Raw genomic sequence first — 14,739 nt, forward strand, 5'->3', positions numbered from 1 at the left:
ACCAACGTCACTTAGCAGATGGAGTCATTTAGATGTGCTCACGTTTAAATGAGTGCCTTGCCCTGAAAGGGACAGAGCTGGGGCTGCTGGCAAGGATTTTGGGATCATTAGCCTAGAAAATGCTTAGCAGGGGAAGCAGTTGGCAGGCAGATTTCACGGACATGGCACCGCTGTCCTCTGCCAGCAAAATTACAAGGCTGAAATCCTGGAGCTGGATGGGGCCAAAGCGTTCACAGCAAACAATTTAATTGATGAATGAAGTGAATTGCCCAGGAGACAGGTTTTAGTCATCTGCTCACTGCATGAAGCTGCTTGGAGAAGGGTTTGAACAGTCAAGTGGGCTTGGGTTGGACTGGCTGGAATTGTATTTGGGTTCCCCCAGATGAAGGAAGGAATGATGGATCTGACTCCATGTTCTCAGCAGGCTAATTTATTATTTTATGATACTATATGATATTAAAGAATACTATACTAAACTATACTAAAGAATACAGAAAGAATACAGACAGAAGGCTAAAAAGATAATAATGAAAACTTGTGACTCTTTTCAGAGTCCCAACACAACTTGGTCCCAATTGGCCAATGAGTGAAAACAACCCACAGCAGAAACCAATGAAACAATCACCTGTTGATAAACAACCTCCAGATTCCAAAGGAGCAAAACACAGGAGAAGCAAATCAGACAATTATTGTTTTCCCTTTTCTCTGAAGCTTCTCAGCTTTCCAGGAGAAAAATCCTGGGTGAAGGGATTTTTCAGAAAACATGAATGCCACAGGCTGGGGCTCCTCATGGTGGGAACCTTCACCAGAGCCCCCTGGGCACCTCTTCCCTGGCACAGCAACCCAGTGCTGTGAGCCTGGCTACCTCCAGGCTTGCCAATCCAAGGTACTTACAGCTGTCACTGCTCCTAAGCCCTCATGGCTGGAGCAGTGATGGGACCATGCAGAAGATCTCAGCACTCAGTGCTGGAAATGGAGCCAGCACAGTGCAAGGAAGAACAGCACCAATCTAAACAGCAAAAGCTACTTTTCAGCTCCTGCAAGAAATTCCACAGCAGTCTCAGAGGTGTCTCTTCTCTGACGCCCTGACCTCCTGCACAAGGCTACCTCCATAAGCTCCTTTCATTTGGTCTAATAAAGTTAACTAGTTCTCCAGCTCTTCCAAGGAGAATAGGCATAAAAATGTGCATTGAGATGAATGCTTACAACCCTTGAAAATACCTCTTGCTTCTGAAAAGGCTTCTGAGGAATGAATAGAAGGGACAATGATTACCAAAAAAGGAGGAAATATTGTTCATGCTGCCTGGGAAGCATTTGACCCTTGCAAAGGCTGGAGAGAAAAGGAGGAAGAAGGCAGGGAGCTGAGACACTAATGGCAATCATTGCTCTGTTGGGAGCAATATCTCACAATGTCCATGGAGATCAATCCCAAATTATTCAGCCTAATAGTCCTCAAAAACAAACTCTAATTCTGCTCCTTTGTGGCAGGCATGAAGCTTTCTCTGCAAGGCCCATTTTACTTCTTAGGTAACTCAGTGCTGGATGTGTAACACTCCATTGTGAAATCCCTGCAGGAGCCTTTGATGCCAGCATCTTCCAGACGAGATGCAGAGCTTATCAGCTCAAATAACACAACTGTCTTTTATCCCTTGTGTCCCAAGCCTGCTGTTTTGGCACTTATATTTGTAATTCATTGCCTGGCTCTGGGTCTGGATCCATCTGGACAGGCAAACTGTCTATCTGTCTGCATTGCTGAGATATTTGTGTCTGCCCCAAGGGACCTGAGCACCTAAGCTCTGCTTATCTTCATTGATGCTTAGGTTCCTAATTGGTTAAAAGTCATTTTGGAAAGGTGGTCTTTAAGGGCTGTAGGCTTGTGGATGCTTTCAAAATGACTTCCCCCAGGCCAGGCTGTCCATCTTTCCCTGGGACTGCATCTCTGGTCTGGCTTCCAGACATGCCTGTGTGCCTCCAGCTCTGCTGTCCCTCCCTTCCAGATCAGTGCCAGCCCACAGCCCTGCCTGCCTTTCAGCAGCACTACATTTTCTTCAAGAAAGGACAAATGAGGTGGAAGAAGAAAAGGTGAAAACATGATAATAGCTGTGGGAAAAGGCCACTGCTAAAGATTTGACAATGCTGGAAATAGAGGCTCAGAGAAAAGTTTTTCTCCAAAAATTATTCTTTTCAATCTCAACAGCACACTGAAGAGAAGTTAAGGCACAGTTTTTAGCACCTTTTGTACTCAAATTCGAAATTCACCTGTCTAACCAAGCAATAACAGAAATAATCTTTTTTATCCAGCTGCACATTTTGCTACAGAAATTTGTTTCCATTAAGCTATTCCCTTTTGTCCTCTTAGAAAGCATCTTTTAAATAATAACAGTGTAAAAAAAAAATTACACACTACCCAAAAAACTCAACCCTGTCAACCGTGCACTTTTATACAAAAGTTATCTCCTTCTTTCAATGGATTGATAAAAACTCCTTTCATAATGTCAAGGTGGAGATGAGAAAGAGAGAGAAAATTTCAAAGTGCCCAGCACAGCTACTCATTTGAACAGGGAACATGGGGCAAAATCTGGTCTTAGAAAACTGAGCTACAGCTCCAACATGAACCTGATATTCTTTTTCTGCTTTGTAAAACACAATTTTGTAGAAGCTGGGATGGAGGCATGCACTGCACTTCTCATCTGCAGGGGAGAAATAACGTGCTTTTTCTTTTTTCCCTAAATCTTAAAAGAAGAATGTGAACTCAATCTTTAAAAAAATAAAAATCAAATATGCAACCACAATAAGTGTCACTGCTGCCACGCTTCCAGGAGTGGAGCAGCCACAGCTCAGGGGTTCTCCAGGAAGGTCAGACTTGGAGAAGAGCCCCACCAGGAACCACCCCATGATGAGCAGTGTGAGAAACACAACCCTGGCTCACTGTCCTGTTTGCATCACACTATTTCCTGCTGAGAATGAGTGCCTCAGGCTCCCCTTCACCATCCGTCCCCGGGAGGGTTTCCCAGCACTCAGCCCTCTCCAGAAGGACCTGCTCCATCCCTGCTGGCTCCCCTCTCCCACAGGCAGCTCCTCCTCTCACTCCAGAGACGCCACCCCTCACCTCTGAGCCCGTGTGTCACCGCTGGCCCCAGCCACAGTCCTGGATGGGTCCTAGTTGTTGTCCTCAGGGGCAGGGAGGCACACTGGAGACAGCATTCAGGATCCCACGAGGTGGTCACCAAGCCAAGTATTTAACCTGCAAGGATAAAAGAGAAAGCATAAGAGGGAGTTTCAACAAAGGGGATAAAAGATTGATTGATGGCTTGATTAATACCAAACCATCCCAGGGACAGAACAGCTGCTTAAGCCATGGATCAAACACAGAGACACGGGGACCAAAGGTGAAGGGGATGAAGACCACAGGGAGGTCCAAATGAGAGCAGCAGCTCAACAGAGTAACTAAAAGGGAAAATAAATCCACTTGCCAATGGATTTGGGACTGTGAGAAATGCTGGAAGGGAACCTGGGACTGAAGTAAAAAGAATGGGACAAATGCCAGACAAGGATGGAAAGAGATGCAGGGAAGAAGGATGGGCATGGCCAGGGCAGATGGTGCAAAACATCAATGCAGAGCTCCTGGAGGAGTGAGGAGCCACTGCCTCCACCAGCACCAGCCACCCAGCATGTGCAGGTTTTAGCAAGTTTAATAATCCTTGTTACACCTGAAGATTGGTCTCATAAATGTATTTTGAAATCATAAGTGTGATTTTATTGCTCTCAGTGGTCAGTTCCCACACCTTCACTGTTTTTCTATTACTTTTGGATGCCTGGCTGGCCAGGGCTCTCTCTGTTTCCCACTGCTGTCAGCTCCTGCTCACCTGTGATGCCAAACAACCAGTACAGCAAGAAGAAGTGACACTGAGGGTACCAGTACTCATCTTTGTGATATTCAATGTCTTGTTTTATTATCATCTGCACAGTAACAATAATAGCAATATTGGTGACAACCATTTTGTTACTCCTGTTAGTAATATTCAGACATGACCTAAGAGGTATTTCAGAAAGACAACACAAATCCAGTGCGAGATCCAGGAGAATGGGGCAGTTAATTAAATGTCAGAGTGATGGACAGAGCTGGGACAAGCCTGGAACAATATCAGAGAGCTGGACAACCTCTGGCAGGCACAGGGAGATGGATGGATCTGGGACACGTCCCAGACCTCTCCCCCAGCAGACACAGAACCCTCCTACCCCCCACATCTTTAAACACAACATTGCTCTCTCTCTGTCACTTCATTGACTTCTGCAGGTGAGGAAATTTCCTGAGGAAAGTTGCCTTCCAAGCCATGTCACTGATCACAGCCTGATCTAATGACATTTTTATACCTCCAAATTGTGCAAAGAAAATAAAGAGCCCCATTGAAAATGACAGTGTCTTAGAAGTGTGTTTTACCAGGTATGTGTGAACTCACAGCAGGTAGGGGTTTATTTTGCAAAAGATTTCTTGTCATTTTTTTCCAAACTAGACATTCATAAGAGAGGCAGGTGGTGGCCAGGGACTATGGAGAGAGAATGGCAGCCGGAGGGTGTTCCAAAACTCCAAGAATATTAGAGAACAAAAGGAAGCCTGTGACAGATCCTGGGCAATCTGTAAGTCATCAGGAAGAGTGCAGAGCATAATAGACTAATCAATCAGGCAGACAAGGGTGAGGTGTCACGGGGAGGCAATAGGTAGTTAGAGGTCAGTGATAAAATATAATCTCTAAATTGGAAGGAGAGGAGCAGTAGCACAAGAACAATGACAGGTGTTTCAATAAAGGTAGGTGAATGTTGGATTGGTGATTTCCAGGAGAGTGAATGCTGGATGGGAATATTATGGGGCTAAGGAAAAATAAGCTGGTATTTTAGAGACAGGCACATATTCTGTGAAGTGAAAGGCTGAGCTGGCGAGACTTTAAAGTGCTGTTCCATTTCAGAAAATGCTGCTGGAAGACAGACAGTGGGGCTCCCTGGTGCTTGTTCCTCTGGGTTTCCAGACAAACTTTGTCAGGTTAGAAGCAAAACAAAAGAAAGTGATGCTTTTCCTAAGCATAAGTCCTGCAAATAACAGCTGGGATCTGAAAGCCAGGCCAGACCCTGTCTAGCTGGTGCTTTCTCATCAGCATGAGTAATCTCTAATCTAGTTAGCTGAGATGCAGGGAAGTTGCACACTGCCACACATGAGAAGATGGGGATTCTGCAGGTGAATTTAATTACTCCTTCCACAGAGAAAGTGGGAGTCAATAAGGCACCACTCACCCTCCATTAGCTAACTGGGCTGGCATCATTTACTAACAGGCAGCATCATTTACTGCTTTTTCTAAGCTAAGGGAGAACAGCCCTGTTATACCCAAATAAAAACTTGACTTAACATGAAGTAATTTCTACCAATACTTTTGTGACCTTAACTGCATATTCCAAAGATGTCACAGTCCTTCTAAGAACAGTTAGACCCAACCAATTAGAGCTGAATGAACAATTCCTAAAGAAAAATCGTTTGGCAAACTTCACCTCATTTTATGCTCAGGAAACATTCACACACAGATTGCAAAGTCCTCACATTTCTTTGTCAAAGGATATAACTTGCTGGTTTTTTCCACTGAGCAAACAGCAACGTAACGGTTCATTGAAAAATCTGCAGTCAAGCACAGGCTGGGTGGATGGGTTATGCCAGACACGTGGTGCTGTTCCTCCATTCTTCCATTGGCTGAGGGATCAGAGGAGCTCCAAGAAATGCAAATCAGGACTGTTAACCTCTCTTGTTTGAAATTCCTTTTGCCAAATCTGTCAGTGCTGGAGCACATTTACTGGGCTGAGCCATGGATATGGGCAATGTGGGAAGGGAGCCAGCTGTGGTCCCTCTGTAACTGATGGGAGAGCCAGTTTGTATTGTCAAAGCTACTGGAGAGCTATTCACCAAGGACACACTGGAGAACATGGAGACCTTTAGATGATGACCCTGACTCCCTTAAACCCTTAAAACCATCTGCTTAACTCTCCATATCACAGAATCACAGAATCACAGAGTAATGAGGTTGGAAGAGACCTCTAAGACCATCGAGTCCAACCTATGCCCCAACACCTCTGCTAGACTATAGCACCAAGTGCCATGTCCAGTCTATGTTTAAACACATCCAGAGATGGTGATTCTACCACCTCCCTGGGAAGAGCATTCCAGTGCTTTAGTATTCTTTTGGTGAAAAATTTTTTCCATGCCCAGTGCCGGCCAGGGCTGTGGAGAAAGGGGCACAGGAGATGGAAGCACTGGTGAGGCTGGACCTAGGCTGGCAGCCAACTTGCTGGTGGCTGAAGAAGCTGAGCACAAAGTGTGCTCTAACACCCAGGGGGATAGGGGAGTGTGGAGCAATAACTCAGGCTCTCAAAGCAGAGCATATTAGGAGATCAATGGGACAGACATTAGTCCAAAGGAGCAAACTCCAGAGAGACAGGAGCAATTCTTTTCCTCCTCCTTCTCCCTCGTTGCTAAGGATTTTTTCTTCCCATTTAATACCATCCTCATTGTTTTTAAATGAACAGCAAAGCCAGTGGGTTCCACGTGGCATTAGCAATGTGTTTGTGAAAGGGAGAGCAACTGATTCCTAGCAGGATTTGATAAAAGCCTCTCCAAGTTCTGAGTGATTTACAGCTGGAGAAAACAAACACGGACTGATACAAATGCAGAGAGAGGCACTGACATCCAGGTGCACTCAATTACCAATTCATCAGCCCAAGTGAACTTGAAGGGCTTTTCAAACTCTACATGGCTCTAAATTAAAGGAAATATTTAGATGGATAACATTCTGCAGTGGGGGAGAAGAAGACTAATTTGCTGATCTTCAGCTCAGGAGCCCTGGCCTTTCATGGGCAAAAGGCCACAGGAAAGGGGAGCAGGTGGCAGCTCCCACTCCCCTCCTGGGACCAGGGACTGCACCAAACATCAGGATGATGTTCACACACTGCTGCAAAGCTGTCAGCACACAGCTCTCTCTCTTTCCTCTCCATGCCAGTCCCCAAACAGACTTTTTTCCTCTGTCTCTAAAAACTTTGCTTTTACCTGCCCTGGAGGTAATAATGAAAAAGCTGTGAAAATAACCAATTTTTTGGTTCATTGGTTGAACTAAAAAAAAAAAAGGAAAAAGAAAAAATCACTGCACAGTGACCCCAAATTGGAATTGTCCAGGGTCTCCACAGAAAAATAGATATAAATACAGATATATAAAAGATATAGCTCTATGGTCAAACAATGGTTTAATTCAATCTGAAACTAACTCATGGGGAATGTCATTTTTCCCTCCATCCTCTGCCCAGAAACCCATTTTTTTCCATGAGAAGAGATGATTTACAGCTCCATGCTCCAGCAGCACTGACAGCCACAGTGTTTGATATCCTCCCCTGTTCAATGAAGCTCCTCCATGCTGGGGCATGGGGCCCTTCAGTGCTATTCTGATCCAAACTCTGGCAGCTGGGGGGAGGAACAGGAGGAGTCCGGCTGCTGAGAGACTGCAGGGAACTCTCTGTTAGTTGTTCATGCAGAAACTGTTTTGATTTCAGTGTCTAATTGATATCTTGGGGAAATCTTTACAAAAGACAGAGCATCCTCCCCAGAGCCCACCTGTGTGTGCTCAGTTGAGGGGCCCCACGCTGCCAGCACTGAGGCAGCCCCAAGGCTGTGGGGTTGTCCCTGTTCCCCTGCTCCACATCCTCATCCCAAAGGTTTGGAGAGCTGAACCAGCATGAGAGCCCGGGGGCAGTTGGAGGGGTGGGTGCTGAGCTCCAGTGATGCTCAGATTTTTGGCAGAGAGGAGACTTTGGAGAGTTCTGTGCCGTGATGTCTGCTCATCAGCAAGGAGAGCTGTGTCAGCCACCAGCCTCCCTCAGGAGCAGGGACTGCCTGCATCCCTCTGGAAGCTGCCAGCATCATCCCTCCTCCTGCCAGAAGCAGCATCAAGCCCTGAATTTTCCACTGGATATCAGCCCTCCTCTTTCCTCTGGCCTCCTCCAAAGACAGCAGCCATGGCTCGCACATGCAGCTCCGAGGCTGGCTCTGAACTATTTAGAAGCACAGCAGGTATTTTAATTATTCACATCAAGCTAACGACTCTCTGAAGCTGTCATAGCTGCATGGGGTGGAGCAGAGCCCTGCCAGCAGCTTCCCATGGCCTGGCCTTGGGGCAAAGCCTGGCTCTGCAGAGCAACCATGATCCAGTGCTGTCACTGAGGGCAGAGGGGACACTTGGGTGAGGAGCACCCTGGCAGATCTGTCTGGTCCTGTGGGCATTTGCCCACCCAGCCCATTGTCCAGCCTCCTGCCTGGCACCTTGTATCCTCCAGGCCAGGGGTATCAGCCAAATGCTTTTACTATTTCACTATTACTGTGAGCTGCTGTGCCCCACAGAGACAGATCAGCTCTTGTTGTATTTTAAGGGCACTGGAATTACCAAAATGCAAGGAAAATGAGGGGTACTTATAGAGCACAGCTGGGCTGCTTCAGATGAAGGCACTGGAGGGGATGACACAATTCCTTGCTGCCTTGAGCTGCTCCCAGGGTTTGAAGCAAGGAGCTGCTCTGGAAAACAAGCCCTTGCCACCCTGCAGCAATGTCTTCATTTGCTTCTTCCTTCTCAGCACCATCAAAAATATTTGCTGCAATAGCATCACTCTTCTTAGAGACATTAGGAAAAGATTCTTTACCCAGAGGGTGTTTGGGCACTGGAACAGGCTCCCCAGGGAAGTGGTTGAAGCACCAAGCCTACCAGAGTTCAAGAAAAAGTTTGGATGACTCTCAGGTGCCTGGTGTGATTCTTGGGGTTGGTTGTCTTGTGTAGGGCCAGGAGCTGGGCTCAGTGACCCTTCTGGACCCCTTCCAACTCAGGATATTCTGTGATTCTGTGATTCTGACCCACATGCCTCCTTGGCAGAACAAGCTCAGCTCTCTCAAGGTGAAATACGTGCAGAAAGAAGGTTGGTGTCCCACCCTGATGGCTGGAAGGAAGATAGCCAGTGTTGAAGGGAGCCAGGCTCACCCCAGGCTCACGGAGGCTTTTCTCAGCTCTAGAGTGCAGAAGCATCAGGGCTGTGGGTTCCTTCACTTTTACCCCAATGAGTCTCAATTAAAGGTGAGCTTCCTTTAGGGACCTCAGGATTTCTATCTGTTTTCTTGGAGGTTCCTCTCAGTTATTTCTCTTATTTCTGGTAATTAAGAGGCTCTTCTTCCCTGCCTTTCCTCACCATTATCTCAAGGTAAATTTGGAGGATTTCCAAGAATATTCAGGACCTGCTTTCACCCTCTTCAAAATGAGCAAGAGCCTCATCATGGTAGCCCTGAGCGCCAGGGCTCTTCTTTAGCAGCAACTCCCCGTGGGCAAAGCCTGAGAGCAGAGAGGCCCCCACGAAAGCACATCCCCTGATTGAAGAGCCAGGCTCTTCAAGCCTCCTGGACCACCAGAGCCAGCCCCTCTCTTTTTAACCTGCATGTTTTTCAATGCTGATTCCCACCACATGCCCAATTCGAAGCTCTAATAATGAACAACTGCTTTCTTCCTTTCCTTCTGATTTCATATTCATGAGTCAGGCTTTCCTGGCACTAAACGTAAATGCTAAACGGAAATCGCTGCACAGTGACACGTCTGTGTAGCTTCACTGTCCATTTATTTGCCTTTTCAAAGAGCTGCTGTGTTAAGCAAACATCTCTGCCTGGATCCTATCTGGAGGAGTTTGTCTGGTACGGCGCGGTGCCTGCCGGGCTGGGGGAAGCGCCGCGCTGTGACGGTGTCTCGCAGCTCTGCTTTTGCTCCAGGGAACTTCTTGTACTCTAAGTTTGAGCTCGGTGAATATCTCAACCTTTTCCGGAATATTTTGCTTGAGTCTTGGCAGGATGTGTTCAGCTCTGACGCAGCAGGGATGAAGCAGGGAACTCCCTGAGAGAAACATCCCCTGCTTCGGCTTGGACTCCACCGAGGGCTCCTGCAGGCAGCAGTGGGCAGCAGTCTTGGCAGGGGGAGCAAAGAGGCACCTGGAACATCACTGGGCAAATTATTTTTTCTGGCAGCTAGAAAATTCACATACACATGCAAACAACAAAAAACAAAACAAAACCAATAAACAAACAGATGAAAACAAACAAACAAAAACCACAAACACTTCAGGATTCATCCAGACTTCCTGCCGTCTTCCAAAAGAGAGACATCTTGAAAAAAGGAATGTTTTCCATTAACCATATTGGCCAATATATTTTCCAAGTATTTTCCTTGAAGACTGCACTTCCTTGTTGAATTGAACTTTTAAAAGAGCAAGGGTAAAATGTAATCTAAATGTGAAAGTCAAAGGAATTAAATCGTCACATATTTCAAGGTGAGCTGAGATGTTCTTCTCTGCAGAGATGCCAAAGCTGTGTAATTTCCAAACCTTTTAACTTGTCTGGGATGGAAGCTTTAGGATCACAGACTGGCACCCTGAACTCTCCTCTCCATCAGTTCACATCTGCCCGCCTTTGCCAGGGAACCCTTTGTCCTCTTGGAGACATCATCATCCTCAGCTATCTGCTCTGCAATCAGTGGCAACAGGAACCACAGTCCTGGGGGCAAGGACAACCAGGCAGGGCTGAGCTGGGCTGTGCTGGCCCCTGCTCCCTGGTCTCTCCATGGGAACACCAGCTGAAGGTGGCTTTGCTCCAAGTGCTGGGCTGGAAAGGGGAGCAGCCAATATCCCAGAATCCTGGGTTGCTCTGCCAGCTTTGCTCCTGCACTGGTCACTGCCATGGGGCAAGGTGGGCAGTGAGGAACTGCAGAGGTGGACTGGGAACTGGCTACTCCAGCTCTTTGGTTGTCCAATGCTGGAGGCTTTCCCTCCTCTCAGCTGCCTCCACTGTGGTTTCCTTCTCCAGGGCTCTGTGGATGCTCCTTATGATCTTGGTGCTTTGTTGCCTTCTGCAGTCATCCATTGCCTTTCCCTGTCTGCCTTTCCCCAAATACTTTAACAAATGAGCTCATGGGAAGGCAAGAGAGAAGATCAGATGAATTTCAGACCATGAGAAATGAACTCACAAATAAGAGTGCCTGCAAGCACCATCTGAAGGGCTGTGCTCCTGCTCATGGAGAACATCATGTGTTCAATCAAAGTAATCAATGGGGACCACATTTTGAATATTATCTCCATGCAACAGACTCCTTGGGAGGAAATTATGCAGCAATATTTAATGGTGGCAATGGTTCAGCAAGTAATAGAAAGAAATTTTCCTCAAAACACCATCAACTTCTCATGGATAACTCCCAGATGGGACTGAGGGTAAAAAACCCTTTCATTAAAAAGCTATTCAGTTATGGTAAAACTGCCATATGTGGCTCACTGAGATTCTGATTGTCAGTGACTTCAGTTAGAAAGCTGCTGTGAAATCAGAAAACTACTTCCCATTTGAACAGGGGGGTGGAAATCAGTCCTTAGGGACCTGAAAGCACAGCTCGATCTCACGCAGCTGAAGGTGTCTTACAGCTGGATGTCTAGGTTAAGGTAATTGTCTAGACTTCTTTTATCATCAGTGAACAGAGAGACGTGCACCAGCCCCCAGAGAGTGATTCATTCTTCCTGTCTTAAACATCTATTTTTGGATGGGATGAATTACACACTGGAGGTGTTCAACTTTCTCCACTGACTGTGGAGTCTGGATGATGAACTTGGCCTAGACACTTCACCTTTCAGTGTCGAAACAGGGAGTGCTCCACCAAAGACAACTCAAGTTGTGCCAATATTGGTGGTAGGTCGGGAGCACTTGGCCAACACCTGAAGTGAACAGACACAAGAGAAGCAGCTCCCTCAGCAGACAGGAGATGGAGGAGGGGAAATCATCATAAGCATACCCTGGAGTGATATCAGTATTTAAAAAAGACCTGAGGGCACACTGGTGCCTGATTATCTCATCTACTTCTTTTATGTCATGCACAAGGTACAGATTACATCCAATTGCTTTTTAAGTGTGACCTGAAAGGTGTAATTTTGCAGTCCTAGGAGGAAAGCAGGGACTGGTCTCTCAACTATGTGCAGTCTTCCTAAAAGACCAAGCCTTTTACTGAGCTTGGGTTTTCCTGAGATTAGCAATTCCAAACTTCTCCAGAACACTAATTTATTCCTGAGACACCACCTGTATTCTCCTACCCATCTTTCCAGTCTTGAATAGCCATGTCTTGCAATTTTAAGGGTTTCCTTATAACCTTGAGAGCTATTTGGAAACAGAAGGTTTCATGTCTCTGTTTTGCCAAAGTCCAGGGTCAGTGCTAATGACTCACACTGCAGAAATAACCCTACTGTGTTCTAGGAGGCTTCTTGCTATAAGTCTTCCATAAATAAATAAGATTATTACCTTCCATTACTTCAGTGGGAGCCAGTTTTAGTCCTCTCAGAAGACCAAGTTCTTAGTGCCAGCTCAGGTTTTAGATCTTAGAGCCACTGAAGCCACCTCTTAGAGCCATCCTGCCAAAACCTCTCCAGATTCCACTCCTGCTTTATAAAAAGGGACAGGTTATCTGTGCAAAACCCAGAAGTCAGGATTCAGGAAGTCTACAGGAAAATCAGATATTGCCATTTCAAAGATCAACACGAGAAAATCAAATAGGGACCTAAATGGCAGGAGAAGTCACCAGAGGAAGGCCAGGCTGCCATCCATATACAGCTTTGCCAAGGAAATGTTTGCAACTGGTTCTGAGCGGGGCACACAAATTGCAAAAAGTATCTCAGGACCCTTCTCCAAAGCCAAAAAATGTGGACGAAGAGTGGGGATAAAATTAATGAAGAGTTGTGAGAGCTAATTCACCAAGACAGAGATTTGTGCTCTTTCCTGGGGCGTGCTGCTGCCAGGAACAGGATGCAGCCCATGACAAAAAGCCCTTGGCTGGAAGCCAAAGGGTTCCTTGGGGGCCAGGGAAATGCCTTGGAGACTTCAGCTCTCTACACCAATTGGCTTACACCTGTCAAAAAACATTCCCAGTATTTTTTCTTGACTCATCTGGAAAATCAAGATGGATCATCCATATTTAACAGGCTATTCGCAGTGCTCATGGGAGCGTGTTCAAGACAAGGCAGAGCAAGACCTTCAGTTCACGGTGTGATACCAAAAGTAACTCAGACATGTGAAGGGAGCATCCATCTGTCTATCCAGAAACATGGAACACACAGGATTTTTAGAGCCTAAGTGATATAAATTACCCTCCTGTGAATTGAACAGGTTCACATAACAATATGATAGTCCAGCAGGACAGATACCAATGCTTGGTTTCTGCTTTTTACTTGTTTTCTCTTTTCCTTCCTGCTTCAGCCACTGAGTTTCCTGGGATGACTTTCTACATCTCTGCCTCAATTTTCCTCTATTTAAAAAGAGATTAATGTGACAGGGAAGTGTTGGAGATCTCTTAGGGAAAGCCACCGCATGAGAGATTTTTCTATTTTAAATTGTGAAAATTGCTAGCCAAATGCTAGTTCTTAAATACAGCTGGTGAATATATAAGGAAAATTGATTTTCTCAAACGACTACATCATTTAAGTGAAAAGTCAATAATCATCTTCCATACCAGCATTTAAATATCTGAGCAAAAACATTCAAATAGTGATATCTTCTGGGTTCAGATTGTTCACTGGCAAGAGGGGAACACACAGTATTAGACTCAATACTATGTTGACAGAGAACACAAATGTCAGTTTGACCATCTTAGAAAAGACATTTTAAAAGATATGAAATTAAATGACTCAGGATTACTCATGATGACATCTTGCATTAAGCAGTGAAAACTCTCATTTCAGGACAGTTTTTGGGATTGATAATAATGTAAAGAAAATGCATTTGTGAAAAAGCTGCTTCCCTTGATAGAGAAACACAGGGACAACAAGCTCCAAAGATGAACACTGTAACCCAAAAGCAGGACAGAATGCTAAAGAGTCTAACACAAATCTCAACACATAATCAAGGGAAAAGGCAAAATCACAAATAAAAGTGGCCAAAGGAGACTTCCATGAAAGGGGCAGCAAGATAAAAGGGTTTGCTTTGCCTTATTACAAGGCAGTGTATATAAAGTACAAAAATATGGAAATGCTTCAGAACAAATGCAAAATTATTTTAATAAGAAGATGTAGCTCAGTTTGGAAAAAGGCAAAAACAAAAAAGCCTAACATTACAGTATCATACCAATGGTCAAAGGGTTAATAACCATGTAATTTCTGGCAAAGGAATTAAATGTGACCAGCATTTAATTCAGGCAGCCAGGCAGCCCTGGTCAGGTGTTAGTTCACTTTCCCAGCAGAAAGTTGCATTTCAACAAAGCTGAAATTTCTCATGACATCAATTAGTTCTGGCAAAATCATATTTTAAAAGAACTAGGAATGTTTTGATAAATCAAACACTTTATTTGCAAGACTTCAGGAGAATTTTCCATTTCTACTTTTATTGCATAACAAAATCTTAATACTTTCATATCTAAATGACATTAAAATTAACCTGAAGTATATTTTAATAATAACTTAATATTCGATTCAGAATGCAACCTAGTGTCAAAATCTTGTGTTTTTCTGCAAGGTACAAATTTTTCTATTATCTCATTGCTAAATTTTCAGCCTTTACAGGTATTTATTCCAGAACCTGTACTGTAACATAAGAAAAAGACAGACTCTTGAAACCCTTAGGTATATTGTTGCTATTTTAATGTGAAACAAAAGGAAATCTATAAGCAAACA

The 14,739-nt window shown here is 45.0% G+C and overlaps 1 protein-coding gene across 2 annotated transcripts in view; it reads right to left on the reverse strand.

Annotated features, from left to right (window-relative positions):
* The window catches only part of ELFN1 (extracellular leucine rich repeat and fibronectin type III domain containing 1), a 104,249-nt gene that overhangs the window by 42,683 nt on the left and 46,827 nt on the right, over window positions 1-14,739 (reverse strand). For both annotated transcript variants that reach the window (XM_036392621.2, XM_036392622.2), the window contains exon 3: window positions 3,110-3,244. The gene's annotated coding sequence lies outside the window, so the exon portion shown is untranslated. The remainder of the gene's footprint in view (window positions 1-3,109; window positions 3,245-14,739) is intronic.

Source organism: Molothrus ater, chromosome 16 (assembly GCF_012460135.2).
Source record: "Molothrus ater isolate BHLD 08-10-18 breed brown headed cowbird chromosome 16, BPBGC_Mater_1.1, whole genome shotgun sequence".
NCBI classification, from domain to species: Eukaryota; Metazoa; Chordata; class Aves; order Passeriformes; family Icteridae; genus Molothrus; species Molothrus ater.